Source organism: Phalacrocorax carbo, chromosome 14 (assembly GCF_963921805.1).
Source record: "Phalacrocorax carbo chromosome 14, bPhaCar2.1, whole genome shotgun sequence".
NCBI classification, from domain to species: domain Eukaryota; kingdom Metazoa; phylum Chordata; class Aves; order Suliformes; family Phalacrocoracidae; genus Phalacrocorax; species Phalacrocorax carbo.
The window spans coordinates 6,284,634-6,306,388 of NC_087526.1; the positions used below are offsets into that span (position 1 = coordinate 6,284,634).

Genomic DNA, 21,755 nt, shown 5'->3' on the forward strand with positions numbered 1-21,755 from the left:
ATCTGCAGCCCATCACTAATCTCAAGGTAGGCAGCAACCACTGGGTTCATGGGAGGAGAAAAGGCAAACACATCCTGGCTATATTTGTGCCAGGACCATAAAACATGGTCTACTGCTGGGTATGATGGACTAATTAAGCAGTTTATCTGCAATCCCTGTTGTAACCCTTTTAGGACAAGAACATAAACTATGTAGCAGCTGATTCCTGCAGTTACATTTGTGAGAGTGAACTGAAAAGTGTTTCCGCGGAGCTAGAGAAAACAACCTTCTCTGTCTGGCTGAGGAGACCATGTCCCAGGGAAGACCTTTTTTCTGGACAACATGCATTCGTAACTACTGGGAGAAATCTCCATGCCTGTCAGACCAGCAAGACAGATCCCAGGTGGCAGGCAGCCCTCTCCCTTGATAGGACAGCAGGATGCGTGCGTCTGCAGGGGCACAGGCCCACAGCAGCAGCCAGGCACTGATGAGATGCCTCAAAAGGCACCTGAGCTGCCCCACTCAGCAATGTGCAGGACAGCAAGCCCTGCAGCTCTTCTCCTCTGCCAGTTTAAAACAAACACAAAACACTAACCAAAAAACAAACCCCCAAACCCCCAAACCCCTGGTCCCAGCACCTCCCACACAGGCCAGGGCTCATGAGTCATGGCCACAACCAGAGCCCAGCCTGCCGCTACGGGATTTTTGCGCAAGCCTATATCTGCCCAGGAAGAGCGCGGTTATGACACCAGAGGCTCCATTTGAGACAAACGTAATCTCCTGAGATAAGGCTTGTCTGTGGTGAAAGGAAATTGGCTGCTTTGTTTCAAACCAGACCTCTGTTGTAAGTACCTTTTTGCATATGCTTGCATCTCCTCCACTAAGCTGCTTGGCCCCATGGGTCAGCACTGGGGCTCGTGCAACAGCAGAGCCCAAGAATAAATCACTGCAGCAGGCTCCCTGCCAGCACGGCCAGCAGCAGCAAGGGCTGCAGTTTTCTGTGAAACAGCCCTCCCTGGGACAGGCTTAATTGGACCCTTTAGACTCACTTCACATTTCCAAAAGAGGCCACTGTCCCCCATCGCTATTTGCTCATTGCAGGAGCAAACTCAGGAGCCCTATCCATCAAAGCCTGATGCTAACGAAGACCAGTAACCAATTAGCAATCCTACTGCCTCATCAGGGGTTTCTGAAACATAGATGTGCTGCAGGGTGTTCACCTACTCTGGCTACACTGCAAGTCTCTTGCAAAGCAGCTTCGAGGTCATCCAGGCTATTCAAGTTTTTAATGTTATTTTTAGGGCTCCATATTATGTAGGGATATCCGGGAATACTTCAGAGATCTAGTCCAATTCCCACAGAGTCCCACAGACCAAATTGCTCACAAACTCATTTTATCCTCAAGGGTTTTTTCTTAATGCTTGGCTTATGCCCTCCTGCTTTTATTGGTATTTTAATTCTTTTTTAAAAATCTTATTAAACATTATTTTACAGGGAAAGATATGCTGCAGTCTTTGTGCACAAAACAGATATTTTAAAGTATTTCCCACATTGGGAATGAAGGTCTAGAACATCCACAAAGTCCATTCACTTCCTGCCTCCCTAATTAGCTTTGGGCTGTTACCACAGAAAACAGGAGAGACAAAAAGGATGGAGATATCTTTAGAGGTACGTAGGCAGGAAGGAGCACAACAGGGGATTTAAGCTTCAGGTTAGTCTTTGCAGAAATGGCAGTTACAACACCAACATTTGGTAACTTGCCCCAGTCCACAGGCAGCATTCACATCTGTTCCCACATGGGTATCTCTGTGCCTCCTTACCTCCCCACACAACACGTGGGCCATGCGGGAGCCGTCCGTCCCAGCTGCAGGACAGGGACTGCATCAGAGACCCGGGAGAAACGTCAGCTCTGTGGCTCAACCACCTTCCCACCTGCTGGGCTACTCCTTCCTTTCCTGTCTGAGAAATGCTTCCCTTGCATTTTCCAGCTCCGTTCCTCAACCACGCCCTCTCAGCTGGGCCTTATGCTGGCTCATACTCCTTTGAATTTCAATTAGCCCATAGCAAAATTTTCAATATTTTTTTCCACTCACACCAAATTTTAATTTACAGCATCAGACACTGCTGCTCTGCTCCAAGGGATGTACCCCAATTATAACACCACTGTCAGCTAAGGTGATTTAGATAATGGGCTATTGTTAACTGCCGATGACAGTCCTCTCTGTCCACCTCACACTGCCTTTCTGAGAAGATCCCCTCAGACCTAGACGCTGCCATTGCAGTCACCTCTGTGGGAGCATGGCCAGATGCAGCGACTACAGACAGCAACTCCTGCAGATGCCCAAAGTCACCCCCTCTACCTCCAGCCACCTTCTCGACCAGAAGGAAACTCCTTGCCAAGCTTCAGCAACTTAATTACCTAAAGAGAGCTGGGATAAGCACAAGGCAGTGTTCTGCAACCCTCCTATTTGTGGAAGCGCCCCAGCCACTCTGACCGGGCCAAGATCACTAGAAAAGCATGTGAACTGGAGCATCCTTGCTATGAGCAAAGCCAACACTGGCAGAGGAGAGAATAGTCCACAAAGCGGGAATTCACCCCTCCTCCTCTTAATCCAAAATAGCCCCATCACCAGCTCATCGGGCTCGTTCCAGGACTCAACCGCTCTGGGGTCAGATGAGGAAAAAGGAGTTGTAGGCTAGAGGTGTCCTGCGAAGGCAGCAACATGTTTGCTGAAAGTGGTAGCGCTGGAAGGTTAATGCAAAGGGACTGCTAAGGATTGCTAATGATTTTTGCTTTGGTTTTTTATTAATTAATGCAAAGCTGCCTGAAGGCAGAACTAGACACTTGGTTATTGAATCTATACCCAAATAAAGTGACTGTGCACAACCTGGGGACAGCTGATGTATTACAGCATGGCCACAGCGACTCCCCGGCCCGTTCATCATGCCGGCATTTGCTCCTCACTGCAGCCAGCTCGGCCTGCTGCATGCTGCTGTGTGGAAAACAAATGATACTAACTCACTTGTCTACAGCATATTATGTTTTGAAATATTTATTGCCACCCCAATCGGAAGAAAGAAACATTTCTCTCTTGGACATAATGAAGAACACATTTCCAGTACTTAACAGCTGGAAGCTGGAAAGGTGGCCAAAGAAAATCCCTAAGTATTTTTTTCTTTTCCTTTAAAGTAAGCATCTGGAAAACTTGTTTGCTGGGAAAGAGAAACCCTCCCAAACCAACCTCGGGAAAGAGTCAATTACACTTGGTCACAATTCATGGGCAGAAGCTGATAAGATCATTTCACAAATGTGGTATCAACGTGTTTTCTGTCTGCCCCTAGCAGCTCGACTCCAGTAGGACAAAAATTTTATTTAATGAAATGCAGCAACTCACCCAGACAGAGATTTTCAATACTATTTCAATCAGCCACTGAAATATCAGGGAATTCTTTCATCTCCACCCTCTCTTCAGCTGACACACTCTGGGCAATGCTAACGCACTCCTGCCCACCGCAGGATGGCAAAGAGCTCCCCTCCACCCATCCAGCTCCAAGCTGTCCCTGGGAACAACTCCTCTAACCCAGGTCAGCATGAATGCAGCAGAGGGAATGACAGCCACGTGTTCATCCAGGCCAGACACTCACACTGACCCTTCCAAATGACCAGGGAACCCCTATTCTTTCCATCCGCTGTTACACCATCACTCTCTGCACCTTGAGTGCAACCCAAGGTCTGGAGCCAGCTGCTGATTAAACATCGCAGAGCGGCAGCGTTGTGTTGCGGTGGGAAGGAGCAGGGCTACACATTATTCTCTAACACAGATCCGTGCCCTTCATCGTGTCTGAATCACAACAACTTAAAAGCTGGTGCCGGGCTGCCCAAACCTTCCTCCGCTCCAGGCACCTCTGCCGGGGAGGTTACCCAGGTCCTGCCAGATGGGCGATCCCCAGGGCAGTGCTTCTTGCCCCCACACCTCCAGGAAAGCCCCGCTGTCGGATGCGCCGATTGCTTTTCCCAGAAGTGTGAGCAGCTGACAAGAACAGAAATGCTCAGCTTCTGACAGGCTGCCTGGGAAAATGTTTCTCCTCTAAATTTCATGACAGGTTCGAATTCTTTCAGAGGGAGGACTACTATGAGGTTGTTTTTAAGTATGCGCTGTGTTATTGTAACTAATAACAGGAAATTAATAGCTCACTATGTGGTGGGACAGAAGGCTGTCCCTCTGGGGCAGGCTGCTGACTGTCCCCACCACAGCTGTATCCTGCGTGCCAGCTGTCGATGCTGGCTGTGTAGCGGAGACTGCCGAAAGCACCGGACACCCCTCAAAGGGCCAGCAGCAGACACAAGGGAAGAGGGAAGGCACGAACCAGAGCCAAAGCCTTCCCATACAGTCCATTCAACACACTCTTTCCCCTACAGCTGTGGGGCAACTGAAGCCTAAAGCCTTTGCCTGGGTCTGTTTTATCTACCCTGGACACCAAAGGCACGTCCGAAATGAACCATGCCACCTCTCCTGCTTTGGGGACAGGCAAAGTGACCCTCCCCCCCCCCTTACCGTGTCCCTGGCTGCCACGTACCAGCCACTGGGAGAAAAGCCACTTCTGGCAAATGCAAGACAGTTCTTTTTGAGAAACAGAGTTAGCTCACGCTGTTTTTCCAGCATTCAGTTATCTATCTCAGCAGGCCATTGGCTTTGCCAGAACAAACAGGACTTCAAATAAATAACGCATTAAGACGAAGCACGCTGCAGACACGTGCGGTCACTCTGGTCTCAAGCCCCAGTGGCTCCCACAGCTCAGACATCTGCAGCTGCTTTGCTCTGCTTGCCACAGAGCCCTGCTTTTCTCTGGCCTGGCCTAGAGCTGCCTTGGAGGCACTTTGCTGCAGGAAGGGGGTCTTGCTGCTGGCAGACAAGACCAGCTCAAACATAACAGCTTCACTTAGCTGAGGACTGATGCTTTCAACACACTTCCAGCTATCCTGGTCAGAAAGGTATCAGCATACCAAGAGACCAACTGCAAACAACATTACTCCTGTAAGCGGTTCGAGCCAGAAGCAGCACTAATCCACCTGCTCACATTTTTAACACTGAATTTCTGGCCGATGAGGCATGCACAGACCCCAGCAGCCAGGGATGGGAGGAAGAGGCACAGCCCAAAACTTCCTCAGCCCAGCAGTGTGTTTCAGGTCATGCTTCTGACCTAATTTCAAATCCGGGCCGGCGATACACCTGTCACTGCCTCTCCCTTTCAGCAACCCGACCCAGGGCAGCCGCGCCACGAATGCGCTCGCATCCTGTCCTGGCCCTGGGGACGCCGAGGCACGCTGGGCAGGAACACTGAACCGCACCAGGTCTCGCTGCTGACGTGAGATGGAGATGTTGAGACGTGGGGAAAATAAACCTCAAAGCCTTTCCAACACTGGCACCAAAGACGGCGATCCACTCCACACAGCCGCTGTCTCATGTTTCCCTCTTCCCAGTGGTGTAGGTATGTGGTAACTGATTAGTCCCACCAGCACAGAAATCCAAGACCCTATTCCTGCTCCCTGCCCTGAAAACAGCATCACTAGGGACATTTACTACCCCTCAACGCAAGAAAAAAGGACAGAAATTCAAGTAGAGTTATGGATACAGTGTAAGCATGGGATTACAAACTCAGCATGCCCTGAACATGGAGCTGACCTCCATCAGGCTCCAGGATTTGCTCCGCTGTTTGGGCACGGACAGCATGCAACTGCACGCAGGGAGGTGCACGGTATCCCGCGCTGCTCTGATCACCGCCTGCATCTGCGCCGCTGCTCTGAGCCACGGAGCAAGAGCGAAGGACACAAGGCTGTTATTTTGGAAGCAGCAGTAGCATTGCTGCAGCATGTCCTGCTACTATGAGATTAACGAGAAGCTTTTAACGACCCGGTGTTAATATCCCAAAACACCTTTAGAGCAGCTGCTGAGAGCAGCCGTTTGACTTCTGTCCTTGGCTGAACACTCACAGTTCTTCTAGAGGCAGGGACCTTGCAAGTGCAATTTAGCATTGAATACAGCACTGTGTATAACAGCAATATAAACACCATGGGGTCAGTAATAAGTGGCTGTAGGGAAGAAGCGATCTCCCTCAGCAGGATGCACGCTAACCTGAGCGGGTTTGGCTCACAAGCTGTTAGAAAGATGTACTTCACAGTCTAAGGGAGGCCACTGTACTGTACGGCTCTGCTCCCAAGGGGAGACTTGCAAATATTTTCCAGGATAAACATTTGTAAATAGTGTCTTTCAACTTGTCCAAGACCAGATTCTTGATCTCCTGTTTTCAAAGAAAGTCATCGTCTTCAGAGGAGGGGACGCAAAGCCATTCATGCAAACAGGGTAGCTAGAAGCAAACCCCACTGTTTGGCACTTGTCTCCAAAGCTGCTGTGGTGGGTGTTTATACTAGATGGTGCGTCTACCAGGCACAGCCAAAGCCTCCCCTGCAATGCCTCCCAGCACCATTCCCAGGCACGGGGTACATCACCCCGACAGCCTCCAGAAATCGGATCTGCCTGGGGAAACATGATCACCTCCGTGCCCCTGCTGCTGAGGGGCAGGGGTCACATTCTGCTAAGATCACAGCAAAGCAGACTGGCATCTGACGCTGAGCCTCACGGTTCATGAAATCAATATACAGGCCACGGTAGTAGTTTCACCTCCTCTGCTCTTCAAAGAGTTCCTTCTCTTCCCCCTGTGCTAGCCATGAAGCTAGACTTTGGGTGGTCCCTTCCAAGAGCGTAAATTGGCTTGTTGAAAGCCTTAGCAAAAGAAAGGTCAGGTGCCTTATAAACTGAGCAAAACCAATAGTACTATGCAATTATTTGCATATTATGCAAAGGATATGCACATCCATGCAGCTGCTCGCACCACAGCGAGCATCGCACCTCATCCAGATGCACCCGTCTTGCACAGGTTTCCCCTAAAGTGGCACGTGAAGATGCAACTCTCAGCACCACCCCCCCAAACCTTCAACTCTGCTATGGAATGGGGCAAGGGTGGTGAGAGTTGCGGAGTTATTGCCCTTCGTGGTGGACCGTAGACCCCCCCTCACAGAAAACAAACCTGTTGAGAAGCAGAGTTCAGACTCTGCGCTCTCCAACTCAAAGGGTCAACAAGCAAGTAAGGTGTCCTTGCAAGGCACAGCCATAAAAGCCACAGCCTTCTCTGCAGGTTCAACCACAAGAGGGCAACAGCATATACGTGGGCTTACATATGGACACACACACCTGCACATGCACCTACAGACACAAGGTTCATCTGGAACCTGTGGACTGCCAAGAGGTGACTGCATGCTGCAAAGCCACTGCTGAACGCTTACTGTAGGAAAGGGAAGGAAAACAGGGAAGCAACCACAATACTTCTCAGACAGTAATTTCGTGAGCAGGGCAGGACATCGGCCGCACTGTCCTTGCGGACAGCGTTCCACGCAACTGAAAGGCACAGCAGAGTGTGTGGGGCTGCCCAGCCGTGGCTTGGCTGGAGGCACTCACTGCACGGACAGCAGAGTCCTGCCCCAACACCTGGAGCACACCAAGCATACTGGTCCCATGATGCTTACTGGTCCCAGAGTCTGCCTGGAATTACTGAAAGCACTTCCCAGGACTTCACAATATCCTTATCCTGATTGGAAAGAAGGACAAGGAAGAGACAAGGGGACAGACGGCAGAGACAAGACCATACAGACACTTGACTGAGACCTTCAGGCCAGTTTCCAGCTCCTTTCCATGGGCTGACATCCACATGAGAAACTGCAACTTTGTGCTGCACTAACATGCTGCAAATCCTACTGCCTCAGGCCCTAAAAAAGATAATTGCTTTGCAGAAACCCCAACTGCCCAGCGATTTGCAAACACCCAGCTGTCCTATAGGTGCTCCTACTGCTCTCAGTCTTGCCTTTTGCCCTAAGCCATACAGCATCACTGCAGGGCAAACATGCATTTACAGCTTGCTCAGCCCCTCCTGCTTCCCTGCTCCCACTGCCCAGCCCTGGGAAGGAACAGAGATAAGGGGAGTGCTACAGAAAACACAAGGGCTTAAGAAAGCTATGATTTAGTGGAGATAAGAGGTCTGGGTGTGTAAGCACACACCAATGAAAGACAGACCACTACTGAAAGAAGGGAGGGCATGTATGATGGCATGCGTCCAGGGTGGGGGCATAGCACAGGTATGTAATTTATGTTTAAAACCAGTTTAAGCAATAGCTGCATTGCCATTCTCATGGCGCCATGGTCTGATGAAATATGTCCAACTGGCCTCCCATGGAAGTGGCTCTCTGCAGATGGCTCATGGATGTCAGAGCAGCCCAGCATGGTGCAGAAAGGGGCCCCACAGCTCAAATGAGTGCCCCACTCCTCTGCCCTGTGGCCTGGGGTGATCACTTGAGCATTTCAGGCAAAAAGCAGCAAAGAGGGAAGCAAAGCCATGTGGGTCTTGCCTGCAGCACCCATCTACCCTCCCTGGAAGCAGACCTGCTTTTCTGCTGGGCAGGCTACACCTGTCTTCACCCTGGTCGGGGTGAGCAGCACATGCTGGAAAAGGAGGGATTTCCAGCTGCATCTGTCAGTGCAGGAGGTCCAGATCTGCCCTTTGCTCACATTAAAGATGACACACAACTGAATCTTCTCTGTGCAGTCTGATCACCTTCAGGGAACAGTCTCCAGTTCTTTTGCTTGTGGTGTGAATTTAAGCTGCACTCTGGACCACACACACAGTGGTAGAGATTGGGTGCTAGACTGGGATGGAAGGAGAGTGCTGTTGTAAAACAGAGGATGTAGAGCAGCATCCTCCTCTGGCTCACGCTGACAGCATTATGAACCCAGACTCACCAAAAGCTCCCAGGCTGCTGTTCCAACAGGCACCCCCCTGCAAAGACCTGTTTGAGCCAAGTTAACGACAAAGTGGTGGGGGAACAGAATGAGGAATTAACTGGATAGAAAAGTCACATCTCCAAACAACATGGGCCTTGCTGTATTGAGAGGTGATCCCATCCCTGTACCAGGCTCAGAGAGATGGAGGGAGTACGCTAGAAATGACACTGCAACAACTGGGGCTCTGCAGAGCCCAAACCAGCTCCAGCCTTTTACCCAATAAACCTGAACCAAGCCTTTCAGCTGCCAGCCCCAGAATAACGTAAACCAGGTATAATATTTTGGTGTAGCCCTTACTCTGAGCACACAATCACCCAGCCTCCTTAATATGACATATTAATTTTTTCACACTGTTAAAGGAAAAGCAAACAGCTTAGGCATTTCTGTTCCTACATTAGGCTCTCAAGCACATTTGTTGCATATCTTATCAGCACAGTCTAGCAGCCTTTCCAAGCTGTTTCAAGATTTGGCATTCAAAAACCTGGGGGGGGTGGGGGGGGGTGGAAAAACCCTCTATTCATACTTACCAAAGCATAGCAGAATTTTAAGAGGACATTCCTACCATCCAGAGCAAACAAGTGTTCCCAACTGTACATTCTACATGTTAAGTTACAGTAATACCAATCTAGGTTTACTGTGCAAGACAATTTAAATATTTTTAGGAGTTCCTGAGCCAGTTTACAACTCAAATGGAGAAGCCAGACAAAAGAATACTTGTTTCTGCTTTAGAGAGCTTGCAGGATGGTTTACGCCCAGAGTTTTACAAGAACAGCTATGTCAGCTAGGACCACAAGCTTGTTGGGACGGGCTCTCCAGAGTGTGCTAGGAGCTGTACAAATCTGGGCCCTGCTCCATGACCAGACATTCTAGGCCCTGCAGTACTAAAAACTAAGAAAAATACTGTGAAAGAGCTATAGTAAGACCCTTTTCAGTACTAACAGAGCCTTGCTGATTTGCTAAGTTTATTCAGGAAGTCCTTGGCCAAATCACAGACTGAATAAAGAAGCAAGTCCCTTTCCATAGGATACAAATTGGATTTTGTGCTTTAGGCACTAGATGCAACTTGCAACAGCTCCTGCTCTTTTTGTAGCCAACAGTGAACTAGGTGTCTGCAAAGTTCCCAGAGCTTTCAGGGGAGGCTGGGGTAGCAACGTAACGATCCCACTACAACACAGCATGCGCACAGATAAATGCCACTTGATCTACTATGACAAACAGAAGTCAAATCTTCTGTCTTCCAGGGCACAGTGGGCAGAGTTTAGAGCATCAGCCCAGGTGCCAGCCCACTGTACTACCGCTTCTCTGAGGAAGAGCTGTCTCACCCTCTCTATACAGCCCATGACCCCATCACCCCAGAGCCTGGACCATCATTGCTTTGGCCATACCAAGGAGTTAAAACCCAGACACTGCAATTCACTACTTTTTGTGCTACCACTGTTACAGCTCTGAATTTGTTACGAAAAGGCCTTCTGCAATCATGACAAGGCTTGGGTGTCGTGAAGAGCCTCCGGCTACAACATGCTGAATGGTGCAGGGGTAACCACCATCTTAACCACACAACTGAATTCCTGAACCCAGGCCTGTTGCAAGCTCAGCTCTTAATACACCTAAAAAACCCAAGACTGATTTTAACCTTGATAAGGCACAACTTGATGGCTGTAACACAGCCGTTTCCCATCAAAGAGAGGATTTCAGACCCAGCCTGCCTGTAGCCCACCCAGGACTTTTCTATCCTTGTGTTTATGGGATTTTAAAAAAAATCCCAGTGTCATGCGTTTCACTTCCAGAGCTGCAGGAAATCCATTCCAAGTCACATGCCAGCTTCAGCTCTGAGGGTTTCCTTGGGCCGTCCTTTCAGCATCAAGAAGAACAAAGCAACTTTGGCAACTGGCCACACTACAAGCAAATATTTCCCCCATTCCCTTGAATGGAGTGGATATCCTGTCGTAAACCCGCGCGCATGGGAAGGGTGAGGAGGGGAAGGAAACGGAAGAGGATGAATTAGCTAAAAATTGGCACAAAGTGAGAGGTCTCAGCTTGCCACCAAAGCCACTGAAAGGCGTTTCATTTTAAATGGCCAAATGCCGAAGATGAATGACTCACACAAACCTCAGAGGAGGCCTAAGCTCTCTGGCACCCAAGAACAGTATACCTGAACAGAGGAAGGATTTGATTAGGAAGAGGATATGGATGCTCCAGCTCTGACACCTTATTCCTGTCTGCTTCTGATCCCAGTTATAGGAGGTGGCAAATACCATTTCTTTTCTGCCCTCCTTTCCTTGTCTGTCTTAATTCCTCCTTGTCTGTCTTTATTCCACCTTGTCCATTCCCAGGGCCAAGCCGTGGTTTTGGAAGGTCCCTTTCCAGACCATCGTCAGGCAGCAGCTCCAGGTCCCACAGGTAGAGAAGACCTGGCTCCAACAGAAGAGCAGCCTCCCTTTCACCATGTATTAGCTCCCTGCACCAAACCTGACTGAACCAGGCTTCCAGACATTTCAGCAACCTTGCTTTTCTGTAATTCTGCATGGTTCCTGCAAGCCATGACAACACTGGGTTTAAAGCTATAGCTGTTAGCAGATTACAACAAAGCCAAACCCAACACGTGCAAGGTTTATTCTTCTAAAAATCTGCGTTGTAGCCACGCACTACGTTAGCATTTGTCAGCAAGTTTCTCCACCATGACACTGCCGTTCAGAGCCGGGTTAGCTGACCCAACAGCAGCGCATACCAGGGCCACAGCAGGATTAACATTCCCAATGTCATTGCTAACACCAGCAGAGATCTGCAGCTAGTGTTTGCGCAGCAGTTCTTGCTGCTGTTCAGACGTACAAGGCTCACAAGAACACAGGGTTTGTACTCGCAGTCCCCCAAGAGCCCCCTTGTATTTACAGTCCCATTTACAGAGACCTGAAGTAAGCCTACTCCAAGGCAGAAAGCAATGACTGGTAAAGAAAAAAAACCAAAACCTCAACCTGGAGTCCAGCCAGAATATTCCTGCCCACTAAGTTTGGGTAGATGCAGACTTTGCAAATGCCTGGAAAAGGATTAAGGAACAGCTTTAACAAACAGCCAGGACAACAACAGTGAAGTCATGATGAAGCCAGGACTGCACAGAAAAATCTGTACCACTAAGTCTGTGTTTACAGTTCGCAACTACGTGCAAATACCAGAAAGTCATTCTTTTCCCCTTCCCATCAGGGCTTGGCATCATACACCCTTAACTAGATCCAAGAGATGCCTACAGCAGCATGCCAACTGTTTTTTGGTCACAGGACATGCTCTGATCCACAGTGATAGGAACTTGTAGGAACCCATAAATAGAGCTCAGCTGAGTTTGTGTGAGAGCAAGCTCTGTATCAAAGCGGGCAAAGAAAGAAATGGGAAGGAGCAACTAAATGCATGCGTGAAAAATTGTGGCAGTTCTCAGGGTTTGGCCATTTGCTTGTCACTGAAAAGACTCAGGATGCCAAGCAAAAGACGCAAAGTTATTTTCAGGCAGAGCACACCAACTAGAGCAGAGTTACATGCATAGGCTTTGCCAGTAAATCTGCTCCATCAAAGATGTGGTTTTCAGCACACACAGGTACAATTGTAAAATTCATCAATGATGTGCAAATCTTCTAGGATAAAGGCAACTTATTCTAAGGGAAACTGTTCTAACTTCCAGATAATCATGTACACCATGCAACAGACAAGTGTATCTGTGCAACAGGAGCTCGGCTAATTTAACCCTGCTGGCAGGGTCACAGCTCCTCAGGGTAGATGTGGCTGAGAACAAGAGGTATGAAGCTTCCCACCACATCCAGGAGGCTCACGTCTCCCATGAACATTTTGTTATTTGATGGAGGGAAGGACAAGACATCAAACTACCATCCTAACACTGTCCTCCAGGAGCTCTGACCGACAAGCCCCTGCAAGTCTTGTTCCAGCAGCAATTGCTGGGCCCCATTACCTGCTCATCCCCTCTGCCAGAGGCTGTCACCCCTGGGCAGACCTGTCAGGAAGGAGCATGTCTCCATCCCTGCTGCTCCGGAGCTACCTGACATCCTAGCAGTGGTACCACCGTGCTGGCAGGCAGTTTGCTACACACCCTCGCTGACATCAAGTAGGTGATACCCAGTCACCCAGAGAACATAACGAACCATCTCAGGAGAGGATCAAGAATGGAAGTGGATGCTCAGTCTCTAAACTGCACCAACAGCCCCAACTCAGTTCTCCCTCTCCTTGGGTGGCCACCCTTCCCAAAAGTGTTCATGGTGCTGGATTGGGGCACTTGGAAGAAACGGGCACCGTTGCTTCCTGTGCTGCACAAACAGGAGCCGGCACCATCCAGACCCATCTTCCATTAGCAGAGTGACTTCATGTTAACAAAGGCCTTTTTTATGGTCATGCCTTGCAAGTAAGTCCTTCTACAGAGCACAAAATAACATCATTCCTCCCACCCTTATCAGTGTCTGAAGTAGCCCAACCTACTGTACCACCCTTACCTTGCGCAGAGTCATCCATGTGCTACTCTCAAGGCTTTGTCCTCCTCCCTGGATCTCCCAGTATGACAAATCCCTGTTCCAATCTCTTCTCTCTAACCACCCTCTCAGCACACCTCCAGAAGCAAAACCTGAAGTCACCAGGTCTGTGTGAATAGGCCACATTTCACTAGTTAGCTGCCACTCATCTTGAGTCTACTTGCAAACCATTTAGAAAGACTCTTCCATCCTATCACACTGGACACGTGCCTCTCATTTTGTGTCTTCCTACTGGTCTTACTTTTATTTTCTATCAAACAGGAAGCAATGTACTATTTATTACACTGGTTGGCATCACACATAGGAGGGGAGGTCTGGAATTTGAAGATTCTCAATTCTGAATCCAGAAAACAGGAAACTGCTGAGGATCAAGGCTGGGCACAGCCCGGAGGCCCATGTTTATGACTATAATAAAAGGATAAGGCAGAGATGAAAGCAGGGCTGAGCCAGGCTTGGTAAAGCATCAAAAGAAAGGTGCAGGGGGCTAGAACAGGCTTGAAAGAGCAGAGAAGCTGACTAGGCAGATGATCAGAAGTGTATTTAGCATCCTCCCTGCCAGCCCGGTGGATCTGAGCCAGGTCATAGCTGTGCTGGAGCTGCAAAGGGCAAGGACAGCTCCCAGAAACCTGCCCTAGGAAGCAGGAACAGCCCACTTGAGGGGCTTCTCATCATGATAAGCATCAAGAACAGAACTGACTCTGCAATGCCACAGGATGAGCGTGTCTTATAGCCCATGCCTGGGTCACATGAAGAGCAGGACAGGCAGCACCTCCAGGCTCACAGCCCTCAGCTTCAGCGGCGTGCACTTGGGCGTGCATTCAGGGCATGAGCTCGTGGACGGCCGAGCACCCCGAGTGGTGAGGAATGCTGTCACTTGCTGGAGGAAGATGATGGGCAGAAGAGAATGGCTGCACAGGGCCAAGCCAAGAGCTGTCCTGGGGGCTTGACTCAGGAAATCATTCTCTTCTGCCAACGATTTTGTACTCATTGATCTGGTGCTGTGCAGCTCCAGCACACAGGCTGTGCACACAAAATGATGGAGAGAGATGCAGTATTCCATTTTGGAGATGGCACAAGCCAACATGCAGCCAACTTGGATGCCAGCACACTCCATGTCAGAGCTGTGAACCTCTCCAGTTTCACTGGGTACACTGACCTTCACAAAACGCTCCCCTGCAACGTCCATCTGAAGGAGTAAAACACAATTCACCAGTAAACAGAGGCCTGACCTAGACAGTTCTGGTCTGTTTTAACTTGCCTGGTACAACCACAAACAGGCTGGACAAAGCTGACCCCCAGAGCACATGTATCTGCACACATTCACACCCAATTCAAGGCATGCTCTTGTTTACCAGCCCAGCCAAGTAGACACTTTCCAGGAGAACAGCAAGAAATTACAAGGCTTGCCTTCCAGCTATTCATTGCAAACTAAAGCCTCCTATAACACCAGCTTCCAGCTTGCCTGACCTCTCCCCAGCTCGTGTTCACCCCGAGGCTTTCTCCTAATCTTTGAAGAATCCCAGGGAGTTGAGCAGGAACAGGCAGCCTGGAGGGAAGGGGGAGTTCCATGGCGGGAGACCTCACCGCCAGCCTCCTCATTTCTCATCACGCCAAAATTAAAAATAGGCAACAATAGTTAGGGAGAAATTACAGTGGAAATCTTGCACGCACTTTTTAGAAACAGAGTAATTATCCTTTCATCATTTGTTACCTGGAGCTGTTCGGGGTGGGGGGGTGGGGGGGAGCGGGGAAGAGGCTGAGGCTTATTTTAACACCTGAATCCTCCGAAGCTGGTTCAGGTCTAGGCAGAGCAAGCACAGCCTCTGGGAAGATTAAGCCATTGAAGCACAAGGGTCATTTGTACAAGAGGCAAAGAACAGGCAGAAACACCCTCCTTGGAGGCCACAAAAGGTGCCACAATGCTGAGTGATCTGCCCAGAGCCTCCTGCTCTGCTGGGAGCCTTCTCTTCTGTGCTCACAGCCTGGCAGACACCAGGCATAGCAGGTCTTTTGGGAATCAGATGTTACAACTGAAACACCATCTAGTCACTGCAGCCCTAGAAAACCAATTTTAAGTAGTACTGGTTCATGACAAAAGTAAACATAACGTACAATTAAAATTCACATGTCATCCATGATTTCGCCAAAGTTATATTCTGCACATCTTTTCCCTTACAGGAACCACCACTAGCACTAACAAAGGGGAAAGAAATTTCAGCCTTGGCTGTTCTGGATCCTGGAGAGGGGAGCTTGGCATCCGACTTGGCAAGGCTGTTTGAAAAGAAGACAGATCCCCACTTGATTAACAATCAGGCACTCCCTTCCTGCTCACCTGAGCAGCTCCTGCGCAGCCACTGGAGCCAGGAATCCGGTGGGAGCTGGCAGAAAGCACGGAAAGGTCGAGAGGGGCCAAGCAAAGGCAAAAAACCTCCCCCTATTGGCACCAAAAAAACCCCACCCAAAAACCTAAAAAACCAACCACAAAAAAACCCCCCCAAAAAAAAAGCAGCAAGCTGCTGCTCCAGGTCAGGGGAACTACAACTTTGAAGAAAACAGAACAGCCTTCATAAGCTAAGTTATTTCAAACAATGATGGGGAAAATATTTTGGGAGAGAAGATTCATACACCTGGGCTCAGCGCCAGCTCCCACTGCTGCGCGCTCTCTCACAGTCACACCTTTTCTGCTTTTCCCAGAGAAGCATTACAAATATGCACCCTGCTTCCACGGGACTGTCATGTTAAAATGCAGCGGCACTGAACAGGCTCCGTAGTTAAAAGGGAGCCACAGGCCATTTCAGATCTGGGAACTAGAATTCTGAAGCCTGTAAATGGACAAATAGATCTTGATCTACTTTTGGAGGATTCTATGGCAATTGCAGAAGACTCTACACAGGAGAAGAGACTGTAGGCTCAGCTGTTGAAAGCAAAAAGGATTTCTGCTCAGCCTGCTTAATGTGCTTTATTTTTAATACTGCTTTTGCTCCAAGGGCCAGAGAACAATTTGGAGAAAGAATGTCTTTGTTGGAGATTTTACGCCCCAGCCCTTTACTTAAGGTGCAAAAGCTCACAATAAATGTCACTAAGCCCTCCTACTCCTTTCCCACAGTGGTGCCCCAGCACAGTGCAGGCCAAGTAGTCCTTACAGTAAGAGAAATTAAAAGTAGTAAAAACTACATACAAAAAAAAATCTTAACTCTTTACCCATTCTTACAATGCTCCATGAAAAACACATGCCAGGCAGATAAGGCAGCCTGCGGCCCTGAGAGAAATGGAAGCTGTGCATTTCCCAGTGATGTGGAAAATGATCCAGAAGACATCCCCACGGAGGGGAAGGAAAGGAAGAGACTCATTTCAAGTTTCACCCTGTATATAGCAAGAATGAACAAGGATGCCTCAGAGGGAAATATAGGCAGCAGCTACATCACCTGGAGGCAGTAAGAGCTATCACAGCAACTGAAACAAAGGTGCAAAGGGAAGAAGGTAAAAGAAGGGAGAAATTTAACTAGTTTCCAGCTGAAAATGAATGACTGTCACCCCATCCCACCCCAAGCCTAGGGAAAGCAGCCACTAGGACAACAGCTCTATTCAAGAACGACCATGAGCTTTCTCTTTGGATTTCATGAGTCTACTCATCAAGAAGGATTTTTCAATTAATTAAGCCCAGATTCATCTGTGTGCTGAAGGCTTGTGCTGGGGACAAGGAGGGAAGCCTCAGCCCATCGGTTTGCAAGGCTTTCCTTCCAGCTGCCTTTCAAAGAGCGCTCCTGAAGATCTCCACCAGCAGCTTCCATTACTATTTCAGTTAAATGAAAATAAACGGGAGGATAGAAACTGAGTTGAAAGAAGATTTCAGACCACTGTGACACACGAGATACTATGCTCTGCTTCAGTAGTGTTCCTTTACCATTAGGCCAGGTGGCGTTTTCACCTACAGAACCCAGCTCAGATCTACCAAGGATGATCAGGAATTTAATATTCACTAACAAGAAATTAGTTTGCACAAAGAGGATTGACTTGTTCACGCAAATCACGCATTCAGCCACATTCACAGAACCTGCGAGCGTCCTGCACGTCTAACCGTTGTGCAAAGGCGGTCCCGAGGGGCCACGTTTGCAGTGCAAGAGGGAAGGGAAGCAGGTTTATGCCCTGGAATCCACCACAGGAAAACACACCCACCTCCTTTTGAGAGAAGTTTGACACTGGAAGAATAGCAGCCTGTTGGCCAAGGGCTGAAGCATGTAGTGTGTATTGTGCCAATGAACACCTTTACTTTGGAGCTAGAAGAGCCTGGCAAGTGTGCATTAATTGGTTCAACAGAGGCCAGAAAAAATGGTAACATTGGCAGATCCTGTTGTAATTACTAGAAAGCTCAAGAGGTACTTCTGAAGGCACCTGGTAAGCTATCGATCTACTCCCTTGCCTAGACACATCTTACAGTGACTATAAAACACACCTTCAGACTGGCCCAGGGGCTCAGCTCACAATCCTTTTCATTTCCTTCCTACCTTCATGAGTTACCAATGAATGCAACTTTTTTTTCTTTTTAACCCTAAAGGGAGCTGCATTTTAAGCAGTAACAGCCTGGAGCTCTCCCAAGGAGGAGGTTTTCTTCTCTCCTCAGTGGCAGAGGTGAATGGATGCAGGTCTTTCTTGCTGATGACCGGTGTGTAGGGGAGGCTGTGTGCCCTCTGTATGGCACTGCTGAATTAAATACCTTTGGGGTGTAAATCAAAACTCCCTGCAAAGCTTCAGAACTGTTCTCTAGTGTCACCGGGGCCAGCAGACTCTGGGGATGAGGGGGAGACCGGGAAGGCTATCCAGCCACCTTCGCACTGCAGTAATTAACCTCAAGCAAGCACTGGCACGAAGCTCCTGCTCTTGCATGACTGCAAGCATTCCTCTCCACGGAGTTTATCATAAAGCACCAGCTATCCATAAACATCTCTGGGAAGGGCTGGCCTGGGTTCACCTTCACGCAAGGAAGATGTCAGGCCCTGGCAGGAAGCCAGCCATTCATGTTTCTTTAAACCTCCTGATTTTTGTCAGCTCTGACTCAAACGACCTTCTTGAGAAAAAAAAAAGAAAGAATCTTCCATCACACCCTTTCCTCCCCTCCACCCACTGTGGCACTTAATCACAGCAGGCTCACAGGGGACAATTCCCATGGTAGCAAGTGAGTCATGGTCTCCTGTCCCTCTGCTCCCCTCACAGCCCCTTTGCAGCTGAGGCACTTTCCCATTTCCAGCTGGTCTGGAGGCTCCAGGCAGGAGAGGAAAGAGCTTGGAGCCAAGCAGCAGCGGGGCACACTTAGGAGCCTCCATCACAGCACAGGGCTTTGCCCTCCAAGCCAGGCAGGATGGCCAGTTTTGGGGACAAGTCCAGATTTTCCAGCAATACCACAACACACCGAATCCTCCCAACACACAGCATCCTTCAATTTCCACCTTGCAAAACCTGAACCATGCTTCACCACAGTGCTGTGACGTTGTACTTTGCAGCAAAACCATGCAGTGGCCCAGGCAGTCATCCTAAATATACTAAAGCTTTAAGCACAAGGTCATGATTAAAGGCATTCCCTCTTCGTACTCCCTTTCTCAGCAGCTCCTAAAAACCATTTAATTTTCTCCCTTGGAAAACTTTCCCTATTTCTGGCAATCATACCCTGGTCTGAGATGGGAAACCTCAAATGACTTTTACTCCTCTTCCAGCTTTATTCCGCACCAATTCTGAAAAGAAAAATCACTCCTCCTGGAGGAGGCAGGAACAGACACAGCACAAGAGGGGGCAATTCAGATCCAACCCCCCCAGCAGATAATCAGACAATCTCTTTCCATGCTGTAGTGGGAGCTCTGATCTGCCTTGCTGATGAAGCCATTAAGATTAGGCCACTGCTGGCACTAAGATGACATGATGCGAGTGTTTAATATACTCACACCAGGTGGGTGGCCAGCCTGAGCTGTTCTTTAACTTATTTGCTGCTGTGAATATTCCCCTCTCCTTCTCATAGGATTTTAACATCCCTGTGAGGAGAGCAAGCTCCCAGCCAGCAAAAGCAAAGACCAACAGGCTGCTTAATCAACTGCCCCTCTCCCAGTTGCCACAGCCTTGCCAAATGTTGGCAAAACTTAATTCCAGCTGGTAATTAAGCACTTACGATTCGAGAGCGACGAAGACAGCAGGGAAGCACAGCAGCACAGGCAGGGGGGCTGACACCAGAGCCTCCTGTGCCAGCCCCTGCCATGCCATCAGCACAGTGCTCCAGGCACTCCTGATCCCCCAAAGGGACAAAAGCTTTTACCAGCTATCAGTCCCTTAAATTAAATCTTAATTGGTCCAAGAGCTCCCTAGAGGGTTACATAGAGCAAGGAGAACCCTTGTTTGCCAGCCAAAAAAAGTCCCTGCTCTCAGACATGCCTTTGAGGGTGTTACCTGTGCTCTTTCACAGGTATCCAAGGAATTTGCAAAGCCTGGCTGCCAGGTACACCAGCCTGATCCAGCACTTGCCCTGCAGACCCCAATAGGTCTCAAGAATCCCTCTTTTTATCTTCTATCCTTTCAACCAGCCTCAACTTCAAGAGGAGGAAATTACCGATTCTGTAACATTTCATCTTGTTTCTATTGCCTGACCTACCAAAACAAAGGAGGGAAAAGCAAAGAACTGACTCTCACCAGGAGCCTAAACAGGTTATTATAGCAATTACATACAATAAGGGCATGTATAAAGAGGAAGCCACTAAAAACAGCTGAAGCTTTAGGTTTGTGCTCCTGTTGAGACCAGCTGGGCAACCACTTACTCTGCAAAGGTGGCAGGGAAGCAGGGGATCCGTGAGCCCAGAGAAACTCCCCACCAGCTGAAGCAGCTGCGACCAGCACCACACATGCAAGTTCTGCAAACAGCCTTGCAGAAACAATTCTGCAATCCCACCCCGCAGGGTACCAAGAGCAAATACAGAGGCTTGGGAGAGGAGGGCAGGAGAGAAAAGGTATACTTAGACTAGCTCAGTTTTAGCAGTACTGCAGCCACACACACCCCCACCAACTATTCCAGCCTCTGGCTCCCAGCACTGCAAATCTCCAGGTTCCAAGTGCAGTAGCTCGCAAGCGCACGGCACAACTGGGTTAGCTTTGGCCTAAAGCCAGAAAGTTGCCACAGGGAACGACAAAGAGGAGGAGGAATTCTCAAGGAAAGCTGGTCTTTGAAAATCCCTTTCCAGAGAAGCAGGGAGCAACCAGAAAGCTGCGTTGCAGGCTGGCCCTTGGTCAGAGGAAAGAGTGCAAGCAATCCACCCACCCAGCACACCCCTGCCATCTGGGAAGTCTAAGAGCCACAGCAGACGCCACCTACGTTGGATAACGGGATCAGCACGCTGTGTGCAGCCCCAGGAGGCTTTGCCCACACAGCTACTATGCCATGCATGATGTGCCCCAGGCATTAGTAGACATTTTGCTGGTGCTGTGTATAGCACAGCTTTAGATAGCTGGCACTCACGAAGAGAACAAATTTATGGAGAGTGTTTGAGAGGCTCCAAGCAAGCGCTACCACAGGGCAGCGAGTGGATCAGAGACAATCCTAGGGATTAAAGTGTGTTTTTGAGGCATCCAACAGAAGGGTATCATCATCAATACAGCCCAGGTATCTATAGCTGTATATCTGGAGTCGGACACCTTGCAAACAGAAATGACAAAAGAGCCTTTACTCCTCCACAGAGGGTGAAAAAGCCACCTGCAAGGTCAGTGCAAAGCTCCAGTGCCCAGCAAGGCTTGAAGTCACTGCAATCAGTGCAAACTCCCAAATAAAGCAGCAGTGTGCACTCAGCCCCTGAAAGGCTGCCTGAGCAATCACAGCAGCCAGGTTTCCTATGCAAGAGGCGGGCTGTCCACAGCTGCACGGCCGCCCCATCCCGCAGACCTTCCAGCCCATGGAGAAGTCAAACTCTGCCTTTGGTGCTACAGGCCTGGGAGCAGGGCTCGGGGAAGTGCAGCAGAAAAGGTGAAAGCTCATCTCTACCTCTTCATAGGGACACTTCAGTAGTTAACTGCTAAACTGTCATAGATTACAGAGCAAGCGCCCTGAATCCTGAATTACAAGGGCTGGCTGCTCCCAGAGACAGAGACAAGGCTGCATGGCATGGGAAGGAAGGGGTGTCTCAAGCACTCCCTGCCCCGGGCCAAAGACTGAGGAGTTCCCCCATCCAATAGCCAGAGCAATGGCCCCATACCAGAAAGCAGACCCCACATCCCACAGCCCTTCAGGTCTCTGGCTTATAATACCTTTCTGCCTCTGCAGCTTCAGCCAGGATGTCTTGTCTGTTGCTCTCCTCTAAGCTGAGGAAAGTCTGCGAGAACAACCCGTTTCCAGTGG

General features: G+C 49.2%; 1 protein-coding gene across 2 annotated transcripts in view; it reads right to left on the reverse strand.

Annotated features, from left to right (window-relative positions):
* Positions 1 to 21,755, reverse strand: part of LAMA5 (laminin subunit alpha 5) — a 95,988-nt gene that overhangs the window by 67,141 nt on the left and 7,092 nt on the right. The window lies entirely within an intron of this gene.